Below are 15,253 nucleotides of genomic sequence, written 5' to 3'. Positions count from 1 at the left end.
TTTTTTTTTTTTTTATCTTTTTAAAAAATTTTCCTTCATTTTTAATGTTTTCTTGGAGAATCCTTTCATTTCCACCCTAAACTGAATCCTGGCTCTCCTTTGAAAATGCCACTGTGTTTGGCAGAACATGTAAAAGATAAATCTAAAAAACCTTTTTGATGCTAAAATTTCATTTTTTAGAAATTTTATCTTTAGGGAAGAATATGAGGGAAATATATATTCAAATATGTCCAACCAACTCAATCTTAATTTTAATAGTGAAAAAATGAAAATAATATCAACATTCATTAATTAGAGGATACATGAATTATCAAATATCATAGTATTGATTGACATGAGAAAATGTCTTATTATTTCGAGATAATGTCTTATTATTTCTTATTATTTATATTTTCCCCAATTATAAAGTAGCACATTATGATCTCATTTGTATTGTCTATGAAATGATACATGGTAAGTAGCACACACATATAAGTTAGCTTACACAAAGGTAGGATCTCAAAAAGTGGTGTCTTTTCCTTTTCTCTGTTGGACTTGGGTTGGTGGAAGGAGAGGAAGTTGGATGCTAGATGAGACTTTATGAGTTTGGAATTAAGGATATAGATCAGAAAAAAAGATTGATTATACAAAAAATTGTCTGTGCTCAGAGATAGAAATTTCATATTGTATGAATCTGGAAAAACATTTTCAGTAAATATGACATGATTATACAAATATATCATTTAAATTGATAAGAAAATTACTAAGCCTAAAGTAAGAGATACATATGAATAACACACTTTTTCAAGAAAGAAATATAATTGCCAAAAATTATGAAGGAACATTCAAACTCATTAGAAATCAAACGTCAGCTAAAATTTCAATGATAGAGTCTCCCTATTAATTGTTAGTAGACTATATGTGTAAATGCACACACATGTGTCACTACAAAAGTTTTGAGAGAGACAGTGTTATGGTCCATTATTTCAACAGTCAACAATGTCCTTTCTGATTCACCCATGCGAGTTTCAACTTGCTCAGCTCATTGGTTGGTGTTGCTGGAGGGGATTCACCTCTTCCCATCCATGTGGATTTTGTGTTTCTTGATTTTTGCATACTTCAAAACTTGCATAGTGACCTATATGCACATATGTGTATGTATATGTGTACATATCCAAATATCTATATTATAAACATGTACAACACACACACATTCTCTCTCTACCCTGCCAAGTTATAAAAGTTCCCCGAAAGTTGAACCATTTCTACGTGATTGATTGCTTTATCCTGGGCACTCAGCTCAGTTATTGAAGCTCAGTAAGTGTTAAATATCCGTTGAATAAGCAAATGCCAGGGAAGTTACGGTGAAACCAATGGACATTTTCAAAGGACATTTTCTACTATTATATCTTCTCATGTTAAGTAACCATTTCAGAATTATTGGTGTTGTATTTATTGTTAATTTTTTCAGTTTCTAAGCATACACTGTGTATGTATATTGACCTGCTCTTTAAAAAAGAGTTTAATTATTCAGATTCTGGTATCTTTTGAATGTTCTTCCTGTCCTTTCTTTAGCAATGTCAAATACTTATTTACATCATGTTTTAGTGTAACTTACAAGAAAAATAACATGCTAGAGAAAATTGCATTGTAAATGTAAAAATGCAAATCAAATAAAAATTCCATTGCAAATCAGTGGTGAGGCCATCTCTCACATCGATTTCAGGACAAAATATCACCGAAACAGCCACTACCTTATTATGCAGACTATAAAATACACTTTAAGAAAACCTGCAAAAGGTCAAGGTTTTTCTCTTTCTCTTTTTTCAATCAGGTTGGGTAAATAATAGGGTATTAGGAGGAAAAACTATTAAGATTATATTCCTTACTGTGGAGCTGAAAACTGGCATATTTACAACACACATAACTCTAGAAATGCTAGCCTTTCATTTTAACTTTGATTTTCGAGTGATTTGGGATGAAAATATGCATAAGTGTATTTCAGTTCAGTTGAGAATTGGAAAACAGAGCAAATCTTAGAGGGAAAAAGAAAGAGCAGCCATGGGGTGCTGAGGCCTGAGGAACCCCACGGCTGTCCCAGCCCAGTGGTTGAGATGCAGACCTTGGGCCAGATAAGCCTCCATCCATGTTTGAAATCCCCAGGACAAAACAAATCTGGATGTTTACTCCCCCAAGGTCACTTCCTGGGTATTTTTGCTTTTGCACCTTTCCATTCATCTCCATCTTTCTCTTCCATGAAAAGGAGGAAAGATGAGTTTTTAATTCCCAGGAGTATTCAAAAATGTTGGCCTTTCTACCTATTGTTTTTGAACATTAGTATAATGGAGACTAGTTAAATTCACTGGACTAGGATTTAAGAAAACAGTTTAATTCCAACTCTGTCATATGTAAATTCAGAAAAGTCTCTAAATTAATCTAAGGCTTAGATGACTCATCCAGGTAATAATATTAATAAAAGTAATCCCCGCTGCCTCCCAAAGGCATTGTAAAATTATATGATGGTCATGTTAGTGAAAGTCGTATGCACAATGTACTGGTCTTCTTTCTGTAACTTTTTTCACCCTCATCCACATGATTTTGGATTTTACCTCAAAGACAAGTTATCTTCAAAAAACTAACCCATGAAGCAGCGAGTAATCGTTTATCCTTTAGTTAGAATTAAGTAGTACCTGCTTTTTTCTTAAGAGTGTGTTGAGGTCATGACGTAGAAGGATTGAAAGTTTCCCTTCACAGAAGAGGTGGAGAGAAGTAATTTTGAATGATAAGACACTGCCCAAAGCAAGGCTGAAAGCCCTCCCAGCCGGCCGTTTTTATCCCCTCCAGGTTTCTCTCCATGGTGTGCTCATAACTCACTGACTGATGTCTCCACACCTGGCCCTTCTGAGTTTGGTTTATTTTGGAGCTCACTGAGTCTGGCCATCTCATGGGCAGCTTAACAGTCTCCATCCGGACTCATCAGCTCCTGTGTGCACTCCCACCAAACCCCAGTCTCAGGCCATGGACCTATCACTCTAGCCAGCGCCCAAGCCAAAAAACCTCACGGTTATCTTGAATTCCAATTTTAACACTCCTATTTTATGATCAGCTAGTCCTGGGAATGCTTTCTGAAGCGTCACCTCAAACGGCCCCTCTCTGTCTTCTCACTGCTTCCCATCACCCACGTCCAGTCTATGGAATTAACCTTCTAACGGGGTTTCTCTTCCTGCTATTTACTTTCCAAGCTTCCTTCATGGTGTTTTTTTCTAAAAATAACATTCTCCTGCTTAACAATAGCCAGAGCCCCATTACTGTCTAGAAAGCCCAAATTTTTTTTTTTTTTTAGAGACAAAGTTTCAGTCTGTCACCCTCGGTAGAGAGCTATGGCATCACAGCTCACAGCAACCTCCAGCTCTTGGGCTTAGGAGATTCTCTTGCTTCAGTCTCCTAAGTAGCTGGGACTACAGGTCCCTGCCACAACACCTGGCTATTTTTTGGGTGCAGTTGGGCGGGGGCCAGGTTCGAACCCGCAACCCTTGGTATATAGGGCCAGCACCCTACTCACTTAGCCATAGGCGCCGCCTGAAAGCCCAAACTTTTTAATAGAGCCTTCAGTGTCTCAGATCTCTCTGTTTGATCTCCCTCTATTGATTCTCTGCCCCTGCTCCCAGCCCCATCCTCCCCAGGCATTAGCCTCCCTATCTGCTGGCTCTGTCTGTCCAGAGTGTGTGGATCTACTCCTTCCTGATTGAAATCTCATCTCTTGAAAAGACACCCTAGGAGTCTTCACTCCCCAACCCTAGACCCAGCTCTCTGACATGCAGACTTTCATTTCCTGTCCTGTGGTCCCACAGCATAACTGTACCATTATTCTAGGACTTACAGCTTAACACACGAGTTCACCTCTTCACAAAACTGTGAGCTCCCAAATACATGGGTTGTTTCTTATATAGTTTTATATCTCCAGTGACTGGCCAAAATGTATCGGCTATATTAGGTGTTTGCCATGATCTGATGTGTCTTTTAAAATTCATATATTGAAACTTAATTACCCATGAGATCGTATTAAGAAATGGGGCCTTGAGTAGGTGATTAAGTCATTGGTGCAGAGTCCTCATAAGTGGGATTAATAGCCTTATAAAAGGGCTGGGGGAACTGGCATTGGTCTTTTCTGTCTTCCAGCCTTCTGTCATGTGAGGACACAGCCTTAGACCCCTCCAGAGCAAGCAGCATTCAAAGCACCATCTTGGAGGCAGAGAGACAAGGTCCTCTCCAGACACTGAACCTACCAGTACGTTGATCTAGAATGTCCCAGCCTCCAGAACTATGCAGAAATAAATTCTTGTTCTTTATAAACACCAGTCTCAGGTGTTTTGTTGTGGCAGCACAAATGGACTAAGGCAGTGCGCAGTGCACGTTTGAGTGACAAACCAGGGCAGTGCAGTGCTGGGGAGCTCCTGAACAGCCAAGCCGGCAGGGAGTCCCGGGTGATGTGGGTGATATGGGATGTGGAGATAGAAAGGAGAAATCGGAAAACACCTCCAGCCAGCAAACTCAGTTTACTTCACAATTTTGCCTTAACATCAGGGGAAGAGTCAGAGAGACCTAGCACAACCCCTCTCCTTTCTTCACGCTCATGAGGGGTGAATTTCACGCCTGCCCTCTTAGCAGGGCACCTCCTTCCCATCGGCCTCCCTGAGAGGGAATGATCTCAGGAAGATACAGATGCGGTTCCTGGGGGGACTCCTGGGCCTTTCCCTAGAGTTAACTAGCCCCGTGGTGAACTACCTGACTGCCGGGTAAAAATAGATGAATCTCAACTTCTGTTTCCTCAGTCTATTCACACATCTCTGACAGTCCCCCATTTGCTGCACCACAGCCTTGTCATCAGACTTTATGGGAGTCACACCCATCTGCAAAGTCTTGAATGATTTTTTCCCCACTCCCTGGCCTTAGGGCTAATATGCTTAATTCCCTTTGACTGATGGAGATTACTGAGTTTCTTTTCTTTCTTTTTTTTTTTTTTTTTTTGAGAAAGAGGCTCACTGTTGCTCCAGGCTATATCCATAGCTCACTGCAATCTCAAACTCCTGGGCTCAAGGGATCCTTCTGCCTCAGCCTCAGGAGTAGCTGGGAATATAGGCACCTGCCACAGTGCCTGGCTAGTTTTTATATTTTTAGTAGAGACAGGATCTCGCTCTTGCTCAGGTTGCTCTCAAGCAATCCACCTGCCTCAGCCTCTCAGAGTGCTAGGATTACAGGCATAAGCCAATATGCCGGGCTGAGATTACTGAGATTCTTGAGAGACCTGGTTAAGAGATATAAGACCAGCTGTGTGATTTCATCTACATATGCTGACAACGACCAAGTTGGAGCTAAAGGCAGGCCCGCCTCTGCTCACAGCTGTAAATTCTGTCTCCCCCCTGGAGTACAGACTCTGTGGGAAGGGAATCAGGAAGGCTCTCACGTAGGAAGTTCTCAAGGGCTTAGGCAGTTTTCTTCTTTTCTTATTAGGACCTGGAGAACAAAGTCTTGGCTTCATGTTCCCCTCAAGGATAAATCATTTCCAGCTTATAGACAAGGCCTGGAGGAGGCTGGGAAAGGCCGCGGCCAAAGCACCATCTCATACTCAACTTGCTCAAGGCCCCTGCTAAACGTCAACCTGCACAGGTTGAAAGGATAATGTATACAACTGCTGGGCACCTTCCCTTCACTCTCTGTGCGACGCTGGGCTTTAGAAATTCAGAAAACTTCACAACCATTTCCACTTTTCACCCTGCATCACCTGTTGTTCAGAGAGGCCCCAAACCAAAGGAGGCCGGAGAAATATTGGCTACCCAAGGCTTCCGGATCAAAGACAAACTATGGACCTAGCCCGTGTGCTTCACTGGACTGATTAGATTAGCACTGACCACATCAGAATCTCTCCCTCACTCCCCCCAACAGGGTCAGACGTCAGCACCGGCCTGTATGGGACTGTTTGTTCTTTTCTATAGGCTTCCAAGCCCAGCCTTCAGTTCCAGGCCAAATCCTTGCTCTTAGCAACCGCTGGGGCCTTGTTAAGCAGTGTCTAGTTCCTTGGGCTTCTTCCCAGGACCTTTTGAATGCGATCCTCTCCCTAGGCCCCTTCATCTCTCGAGTCCCTCTTCAGTACTCCCATCCTCTTCTCTCTCTTGGCCGGGCTTCAACGCCAGCTGCCGACTTCCCGGCCACCCACCACAGCTAATTCTCCCGGGCCTCCCTCTTCCTTTCCCCTGACCCCCCATCTTTTCAGCGTCCCTCCATTCAGGCACTTGCTGCCCAAGCTCATCTGATCGCTATTTCCTTGCTTATGGTCCTCTTGCGATGACACATGATATCTATTATCACGTCCAAGGCCTTTAAAATCAGCTGTTTTTATTTATCAAGAGAGCTAGAGTATATAGCTAGAGCTATATTTCCTATGAATACTGAACTGGAAAAGATGGCAATTTTCATTAAAATCTTTTTTAAAAAGATTTGTATTTTACTATTTCATGCTTTTCTGAGGTTCCCTAGTGGGGCACAGGGCCAGGAGATATATTTCGATCAGAAACCTGGGAATTATAACACTAAAAAATCTGTTTAACATTAAACACAGAAACAGTTCAATTGATGATTAATCAGTATTAAATGGGAAGAAATCACAGTTTCTCAGACTATTCATGTCCTTAAGAAAATTTGATAGGCCTCATAATGGAAACAGGGCTCCCATTTTTAATTCACATTTATTGTTTGTTCCATTACTTTCTTTTCTTCAAATTTTGTGTTTCCAAGTTCATTGTCCTGTTTCTCTCATTTCCTTCTTGGCAGATACAAAGGTTACGAGTTATCAGTGTACTGTGTGACTTATGTAATGTGACGGGACGGGCCCTAGGAATGGAGTTAGACTTTTATAATAAAATTTCACAACGTCTTTCCATATAAATATATAACTTAGGAAGAGCAAAAGTAAGACTTATATACAGAGAGCTACATAGCCAGAGTTGTAGCTAAGATATTTCTTTAGAGTTTAATATATAGTTTCATTAGCCTTTTAATGAAGTACTTATAAGAAAGCTTTCTCTTCAAGCTAATAATCATCACAAGTTTTCACCTTCCAAGTATGATGAATTTTAAAGCATACTCCTTTTAATGTGTGTATATGTACTTCAAAATTTGCTAAGTTGTGTGCTTTCTTTCACTTAAATTGATACATAATAGTGGTGCATATTTTGGGACTGCCTGTGATGGTTTAAGATATGCACACAATGTGTAATGACCCCATCAGGGGAACTGGGATACCCATCACTTCAAACACTTATCTTTTCTTTATTTGGGAAACATTTGAATCCCTCTCTTCTAGCTATTTTGAAATGCACAGTAAATTATTGCTAGCTATAGTCACCCTATTGAACTAGTAGACACAAGACCTTATTTCTTCTACTTAATTGTACCCTGCCCACCCTCTGGTAACCACCATTTTACTCTTTATATCCATAAGATTCACTATTTTAGCTTCCATATAAGAGAGAACAAAAGGCACCTTTTTAATTAAAAAACAAATACATGTCTATTGCAGGAAACGTTGACACTAAAGGAAGAAAGAAAGAAGAACATAAAGAACTACAGTCATCAAACATGTACGTCCTCCCAAAAGCAAGTAGAAATAAGTGTTGTTTTAGTTTTGGATTTTGCTCTATTTTCTTCCTACCTTTTCTCCTAAGGATAACTGTTGGTGTAGTTGAAATACTATTATATTTCTAGATGGCATATGTAACTTACTGCTTTATCTAAAAAAGAAAAAAAATTATGATATCATTAAATCCCTCATATCTTTTAACAACCACATAAGATCCTTCCCTCCCATAACTGTCCCTTCATCTATCTAATTATTGCACTCTTTTGAACATTTAACTTACTACAATGCTGGATGATAAACACGTTTGTGCATAAATCTTTCTCTAAAATTCAAGTTAGTTTTCTTAGGAAAAAAATAATTCTTAGGGGCTCCCACTGTCCAAATCTGGACAACTTAAACACCAGATAAATAAGGATGATAATGAATTATAGACCACCAAATGGAATAGGAGTCTGAGTCAATGTTGGTATCAATAAGCAAATGAAAAAGTCAAATGTTTGATGAGGAATGGAATATTTATCAAGCCTCCAAGTACCTCCCTGTAAAATATTTGCTTAAAAATGAAGAGGGGGAAAAGTTAGGTTCTCAGTGGAGAAACTGGTAGTCTCCACCTTAACCAATTGGTCAAAATTAATATCACCAGTGATGGAACAAATTGAAATTATGTGTCACCCTATAGGATATAGTAAAAAGAACACAGTGTCACCTCAGAGGTAGTCATGCCAAATACGCATAATCAAAATTTAATCATAACAAATTATCAGGCAACCCCAAATTGAGGGACAGTCTGGAAAATAATCGATCCATAATTTTAAAAATGTCCAGGTTATGAAAGACTGAAAAACTCTCAAATTAAAGGATACTAAACACATCTAGTAACTAAATGCAACTTTTTTTCAGACTGAATTATTTTGCTACAAAGGACATTATTGTGACCATAGCTAAGACTTAAATGGGCCTGATAATTATATAGTAGTAGGGTATCAACATTACTTTCCAAGTTTTGGTGGTTGTATTGGGTTGTGTAAGATTCCTTGTTTGCAGGAATACATATGAAAGGATTCAGGAGGGATGGGGCCTCGTGGTAATAAGTCACTCTTCAATGGTTCAGAAAAAACTCTTGTGCTGTTCTTGTACAAGCCTGCGTGTGCACACACAAGCCCCAGTTGTGTAGAATATTACTATCTAGGCTCACAAAGAAGGAGAGGAGACAAGGAAGGCACAGAGGCAGGGAACCTAGGAGAAGAATTTTTCTTCCTTGGCCAGTGGCAGAGAGAGTGGCCAGGAGCCAATATGGAGTCTCCCATGCAGAGGACCTCTGTCAGGGGGCCTCAGAAAGGCTAAAACAGAACTGGACAATGGGGGTGGGCAGGTTACAGCTGGAGAGGTCCCCTGGGCCTGGGTCTGGTGGGGCTGTCAGCATGGGTCTTAATGACTAAACCATTGTCCAGTCATCATCGTTCATCACGATTCTGAGAACAGGATCCCCCATCCTGTTACGTAGGGCCATCTCAGGAGCGGCACGGAGCCACGGTGCCCACTTGCAGTCTCAGGCCACACAATGTCTAACACCTGCTGAGGGCAGCCTCAGTCGTTCTTCCTGTACCCATTCTTTCTTTGCTCATGAGCTACACGTGAACATGTGCCCTTGTTCTAGCTCCTGTTCCCCTCATCCCACAGCTCTCCACCTCTCGCCTCCCCTCCTGCCTACAGCTTTACTCTGTGCCCTCCACGTGCTGTTTCTGGGTACTCCAGCCGCAGTCCTGGTTCTTGATCAGGGAACAGATCTCTCTTGAGCACAGAGCTTGGCCTTCCACTTGGAAATGCCTCTTCTTGCTGTGGAAAACAGGAGCATGTATCCTACTGCAAACCCCCCACCCGTGGGATCAGCAGCTCAATTCCATCATTTTGCAGGGAGGAGGCAGAGTCTTGGAGAGACTGTGTGCTCTGCCAGTGGAATACAACAGAGGCAGGAGCAAAGCCCTGGCTCTCTGGTCTTTGGTTACATGTTTCTGCTGCAGGATACGTGGGAGTGGGGATGGCTGTGGCAGAATTGAAAACACAAATAAAAGTAGAAAATTAGGAAAGGAAATCTTATGGAAGGCACAGGATTCAAATTCAAAGCTTATCAATTTGGTCTGGAAAAGGAAGAATAAATCATTCCAGAGGAGTGATATATTTGAAGTGGATTATTTGGGTATTAGCTTAAGACCGGGTTTCTCAATACCAGGGCTATTGCAATGTGGGGCGGGATCCTTCTCTGCATGGGGCCCCCTGTGCACTGCAGGATGTTTAACAACATCCCTGGTCTCTACTCCCTAGTCCTATCAAAATGTCTTCAACATTCTCAAATGTCTCCCAGGGTGCAAAATCTCTCCAACCCTAGTTGGAACCACTGGGTTAATGGTCAGACTCCCACGATGCACTGGGGAAAGGAAACAGAGCAGGAGATTGTGAAAATTTAGAGTCACCAGAGAGTGCAGCCCCTGCTTGAGATCTCAGGCTCTGGAGGCAGACTGCCGGTCTGACTCATGACCAAGCATGGAACAGCTGGATGGCTTCTGTGGGTCTTCTAAAGTGGGAATGGCACTAACATCCGTCTGTTAGGGCTGCTGAAAAACAGTATCTGCAGAACACTGCTATCAGGCTGTGCAAATAGGAAGAGAAATGCCGGGAAAATGAGTGATCGACTGAGCACGTGGCAAATGAGGCAAGCTCCAGGGTGGGGTGGAGGTGATGTGCCTCCCAGGACGTGCGCCGGGCACTGTGAGCCCAGCTTCTGTAGTGGTCTATTGACTACTGTACCTTCTCAGGAACAAGTTGGTGATTGGTGTATAAATTAGACTTGTGAGCACCTTACATCAGAGTTTTCCCTGAAATACTGAGACAGGTCAGCTTTTATTCAACATCACACCAAAATGTGTGAACCAAAAAAAAAAAAAAAAAATCAGATGGCTCATCTTTCTTTCCAATACGAAAATAGGTATGATTGTGCATGTAATTTAGAGTAATAAAAGGAATCACAACAAATGCCTGGAGCTCAGCACCTTTCTTCTGTGATCTCTTTGGGCAGTTTACCAGAAATGCTTACACAGAGGTGGTGCCTGATGCAACTGCCTTCTCTGTGGCACCTAGAACACTCTCCAGCTTCCAGCAGTCACAGGGGCCCATGTGAGTGAGGGCGGGGCCTTGGAGCCTTAGCTTTATTAACTCCCTGCTGAATCCACCACTGACAACCGTGTGCAAATCCCAGGTGAAAGTGCAATCGTGTTATTACAGCCCTCTGCGACATTGTTCATAGGCCTTCTGCAAATACTTGGTGGGAATGAAAAAATCCCCCGGTGATAACCCCAGCGTGGCGGACTTCCAGTGGCCTGTCACATACAAATGGTGTGCGTGAAGACGCTCCAGCATGGATGTGTGAGGAGGTTGTACTTGGCCCCTGTTTGCTTTCCACATTTGTATTATGAGCTCTGCCAGAGGTATGCATTTATTTTATTTTCCCAGCCAGAAAATTGATGATCCTCCCACTGAGAGACCTCTCTCTCACACACAGCATTCTTTTAAATAATAATAGTAATAATGTGCTGCATTCGTATAGCACTTTATACTTTTCAGTGTCGTTTCGTATACATAAACCCACTTGTACTATTATTTTTGCCTCAGAAATGGCTATCAGCCCAATGTGGAATTTCCGATTTTATTCTCAAACCTTAGCGATGCTTCCACAGTTTGCTCTTTTAACCCTGTTACGTGTTGTTCAGTTCATGAGGTTCAGTCTTAATTAAACCAAGTTCAGAAACCGCTAGCGGTGGGGGCAGATTACTCACACTCCATGGCACATGCATTCTAAATTTAGACAATACCCTTAGGGTCGTCCAAATTGAATCACAACCTTATAATCACTATTTCCTGTCCTTCCTCTCCGTGTGGGTTTGTCAGTCCCAGGGGCCCAGCACGATATTTGCAAGTACTTTTTTCTTTACACCATATGTGAACTGGGCTAGCAAGAAAGTCCTTTTTTATTGTTCCCGATGAGGCAATTAAAAAATGAAATCTAAATGATAACTGAAAACTTTCAGGAAAATATATTGACCTTTCCCTCCAAAGTCTCTGGTTAAAAAAAAAAAAAAAATCTTGCTTTTAAAGCTAACACGATTTGATGTGTGTGAAACCCATAATTCTATTATAGCGATATGTGAGTGTGTAAGCACACTCACTTGGGTATAGAATGAAGACCTTTTAAAGCATCAGGCAGTTTTAGAGATTATCAATACAATTGGTAATTTTCACTTTGTTTAGCAGCAGTATATACGTATGCATAAGGCCAACTACTAGGTTAAAATTTATTAACAACCAAAAGGTTTTCCATGTTTTCAAAGACCCCGAAGAATAAAATTTAGTTTCAATATAATGAAATTCAGTGTCATATGGCAGGAATTCCATACTCTGCTGAGAGATAAATATCTAATGAATATAGGGACAGACGGAGGTGAGGGGAGGTGAAGGAGAGGAGAGGAAAAGACATCAACCATCTAGTCTAAAGATAGACAATGTTGCTTAAGGCTGTACTTATTCGTGTGACTGTAGTAAAAGTATGTTTCATAGCTGACTTCGATGAAATGATTAAGTGCTCAGATGTACCCATCCATAATTGCAAATTGAAGTTGTATTTGGTGATTTGGTACTTTAATAATAACGTTGCATAATAATAAGCAAAAAAGATTAGGATGACTGTGGTTGTTTTGTGTGTGTGAAAAGAATATTTGGGATGAACTAACAACAGCTGAAACTGTGATGAATCTTGGGCTCTAGCAGAAGCCAAAAGCTGACTCAATCTATTTGTAGTTAAATGATCTAATTCTTGGTCCATAGCAGGAGACAGGAAACTATAGTTAAACGAACCACATGCCCACATCTCATACTTGGAGAGGTTTATGGTCTTTGGGGACTAGATGGCCCTTTCATTGCCTGGTGTGTCTCCAACTATCTATGCATCACACCTATTTCTCCTGGCCATTTGATATCAGAGAGCATGGCTATGCCTTATAGAATTATGAACATCTCCAGTCCTCTCCATATTAGGTCTATACATACCACCTGCTGATTAATGACTTAATTCTTGGCTTTTGATGTCCCTATAAAGTGGCCACATTTATCATCATTGGGAGGCTTGCTGGACACACAGAGTTTTCAGCCTCTGATCCAGACCTCCTGGATCAGAATGGGCAATTTAATAAGATTCCCAGCTGTTCAAAGGTGCCTTAATATCTGAGAACCTCTGCTTTGTGTGGTCTGTCCCATCTGCCCTTGAGCTCTATTTTTTCTTTTTCTAAATCTGTATCATTGCAAAACCTCCAAACTCATCCTCCCATACCATTCCCACCTTGTCTCATTAACATCTTCATGCAGCCGCCAAGTGTATTTCTAAGGCACAATTTGGATGCTATGGAAGAGCACTTATGATCTCCCACAGTCTTCCTGTGGCCTTTAGGACTCAGTCCGGACTTAGCTTTTTCTGGTCTACTCTCTGGCTACAGGGCCAGACGCATCTCTCAACATTTCTATGCGATGTGAGAGTGACTTAGACAGGCATGAGTGGCAACTCTACATGGAAAGTCTTCTAGCAGAAGCGATAGTCAAGGAGAGCCCAGTGATAGGAGCCCACTATGCCAAGAACATGCCTCCTGGCCTTTGCACAACCAACCCATTTACTGCCACTGGAGGAGTGTGGTCACCTAGCTCTGCCCCTTGCCTCAATGCTGTACTCATCTTCCCTGATTCAGTTGGAATTACCATTCTTTCTGGGGAGCCTTTCTTTCTTTCTTTCTTTTTTATTAAATCATAACAGTGTACATTAATACTATCATGGGGTACAGTGTACTGTTTCTGTTACAATTTGAAGTACTTTCATCCAACTGGTTAATATAGCCTTCATGTCTTTTTCTTAGTTATTGTGTTAAGACATTTATATTCTACATTTAGAAAAATTCACATGTACCCTTATAGGATGAACCTCAGGCATGATCCTGCCGATCACCCTCCCTCCACCCACCCTCCAGCCTCCCCTCCACTCCCTATTCCCTCTCCCCATGTTCCTAGGCTAAAATTGGGTTATAGATTTCCTATGAAAGCTATAAATTAGTTTCATAGTAGGGCTGAGTACATTGGAAACTTTTTCTTCCATTCTTGGGATACTTTGCTAAGAAGAATATTTTCCAGCTCCATCCATGTAAACATGAAGGAGGTAAAGTCTCCATCTTTCTTAATGGCTGTGTAGTATTCCATGGTGTACATATACTACAATTTATTGATCCATTCATGGATCTATGGGCTCTTGGGCTTCTTCCATGACCTAGCAATTATGAATTGGGCTGCAATGAACATTCTGATATAGATATCTTTATTGTAGTGTGATTTTTGGTCTTCTGGATATATACCTAATAGAGGACTTATAGGATCAAATGGCAGGTCTATTTTTAGTTCTTTAAGTGTTCTCCAGATGTCTTTCCAAAAGGAACGTATTAGTTTGCAATCCCACCAGCAGTATAGAAGTGTTCCCTTTTCTCCACACCCATGCCAGCATCTGCAATTTTGTGATATGGGCTAATCTTACTGGTGTTAGATGATATCTCAAAGTAGTTCTGATTTACATTTGCAGAATTACGCTACCAGATATCAGACTATACTGTAAATCCATAGTGATCAAAACAGCATGTTATTGGCAGAAAAACAGAGAAGTAGATGTATGGAACAGAATAGAGAACCAAGAGATGAACCCAGCTACTTACCATTATATGATCTTTGAAAAGCCAATTAAAAACATTGAGTGGGGAAAAGATTCCCTATTTAACAAATGGTGCTGGGCAAACTGGCTGGTGACCTGCAGAAGACTGAAACCGGATCCACATCTTTTACTACTAACTAAGATTGACTCTCACTAGATTAAAGATTTAAACTTAAGACATGAAACTATAAAAATACTAGAAGAAAGTTGTAGGGAAAACACTTGAAGAAATCGGCCTGAGTGAAAATTTTATGAAGAGGTCCCCTCAGGCAATTGAAGCACCATCAAAAATACACTTCTAGGACCTGATTAAATTAAAAAGCTTCTGCACAGCCAAAAGCACAGTAAGTAAAGCAAGTAGACAGCCCTCAGAATGGGAGAAGATATTTGCTGGTTATCTCTCTGACAAAGGTTTAATAACCAGAATCCACAGAGAACTCAAACGTATTAGCAAGAAGAGAACAAGTCATTCCCTCTCAGGGTGGGCAAGGGACTTAAAGAGAAACTTCTCAGAAGAAGACAGGCACATGGCCTACAAACATATGAAAAAATGCTCACCATCCTTAATCATCAGAGAAATGGGGAGCCTTTCCATGGCAGCCCTGGGTTAGTTCTCTTGCTATGGACTCACATGGCCCCCATTGCTCCAGGCTAAAATGGCAGGTTTAATTTGCTAGAAGCAGCCACTGACAGAGTTTAGGTACAAGATATTCAGGATCAACATGTGCGAGTAGAAGGTTGATGAAGCAGAGCCAGGCAGAGAAGACAGGGAGCTGCAGGTGTAACACAGCCTTTGGCCAATGCAGTGGGGAGCTCTGGAGAGGGGATTGTCCATTTCAACACCTAGGGTT

The sequence above is a fragment of the Otolemur garnettii genome, unplaced genomic scaffold (genome assembly GCF_000181295.1).
Source record: "Otolemur garnettii isolate 467f Iridium unplaced genomic scaffold, OtoGar3 scaffold00011, whole genome shotgun sequence".
Classification (NCBI taxonomy): domain Eukaryota; kingdom Metazoa; phylum Chordata; class Mammalia; order Primates; family Galagidae; genus Otolemur; species Otolemur garnettii.
This window is presented reverse-complemented; position numbering follows the sequence as displayed.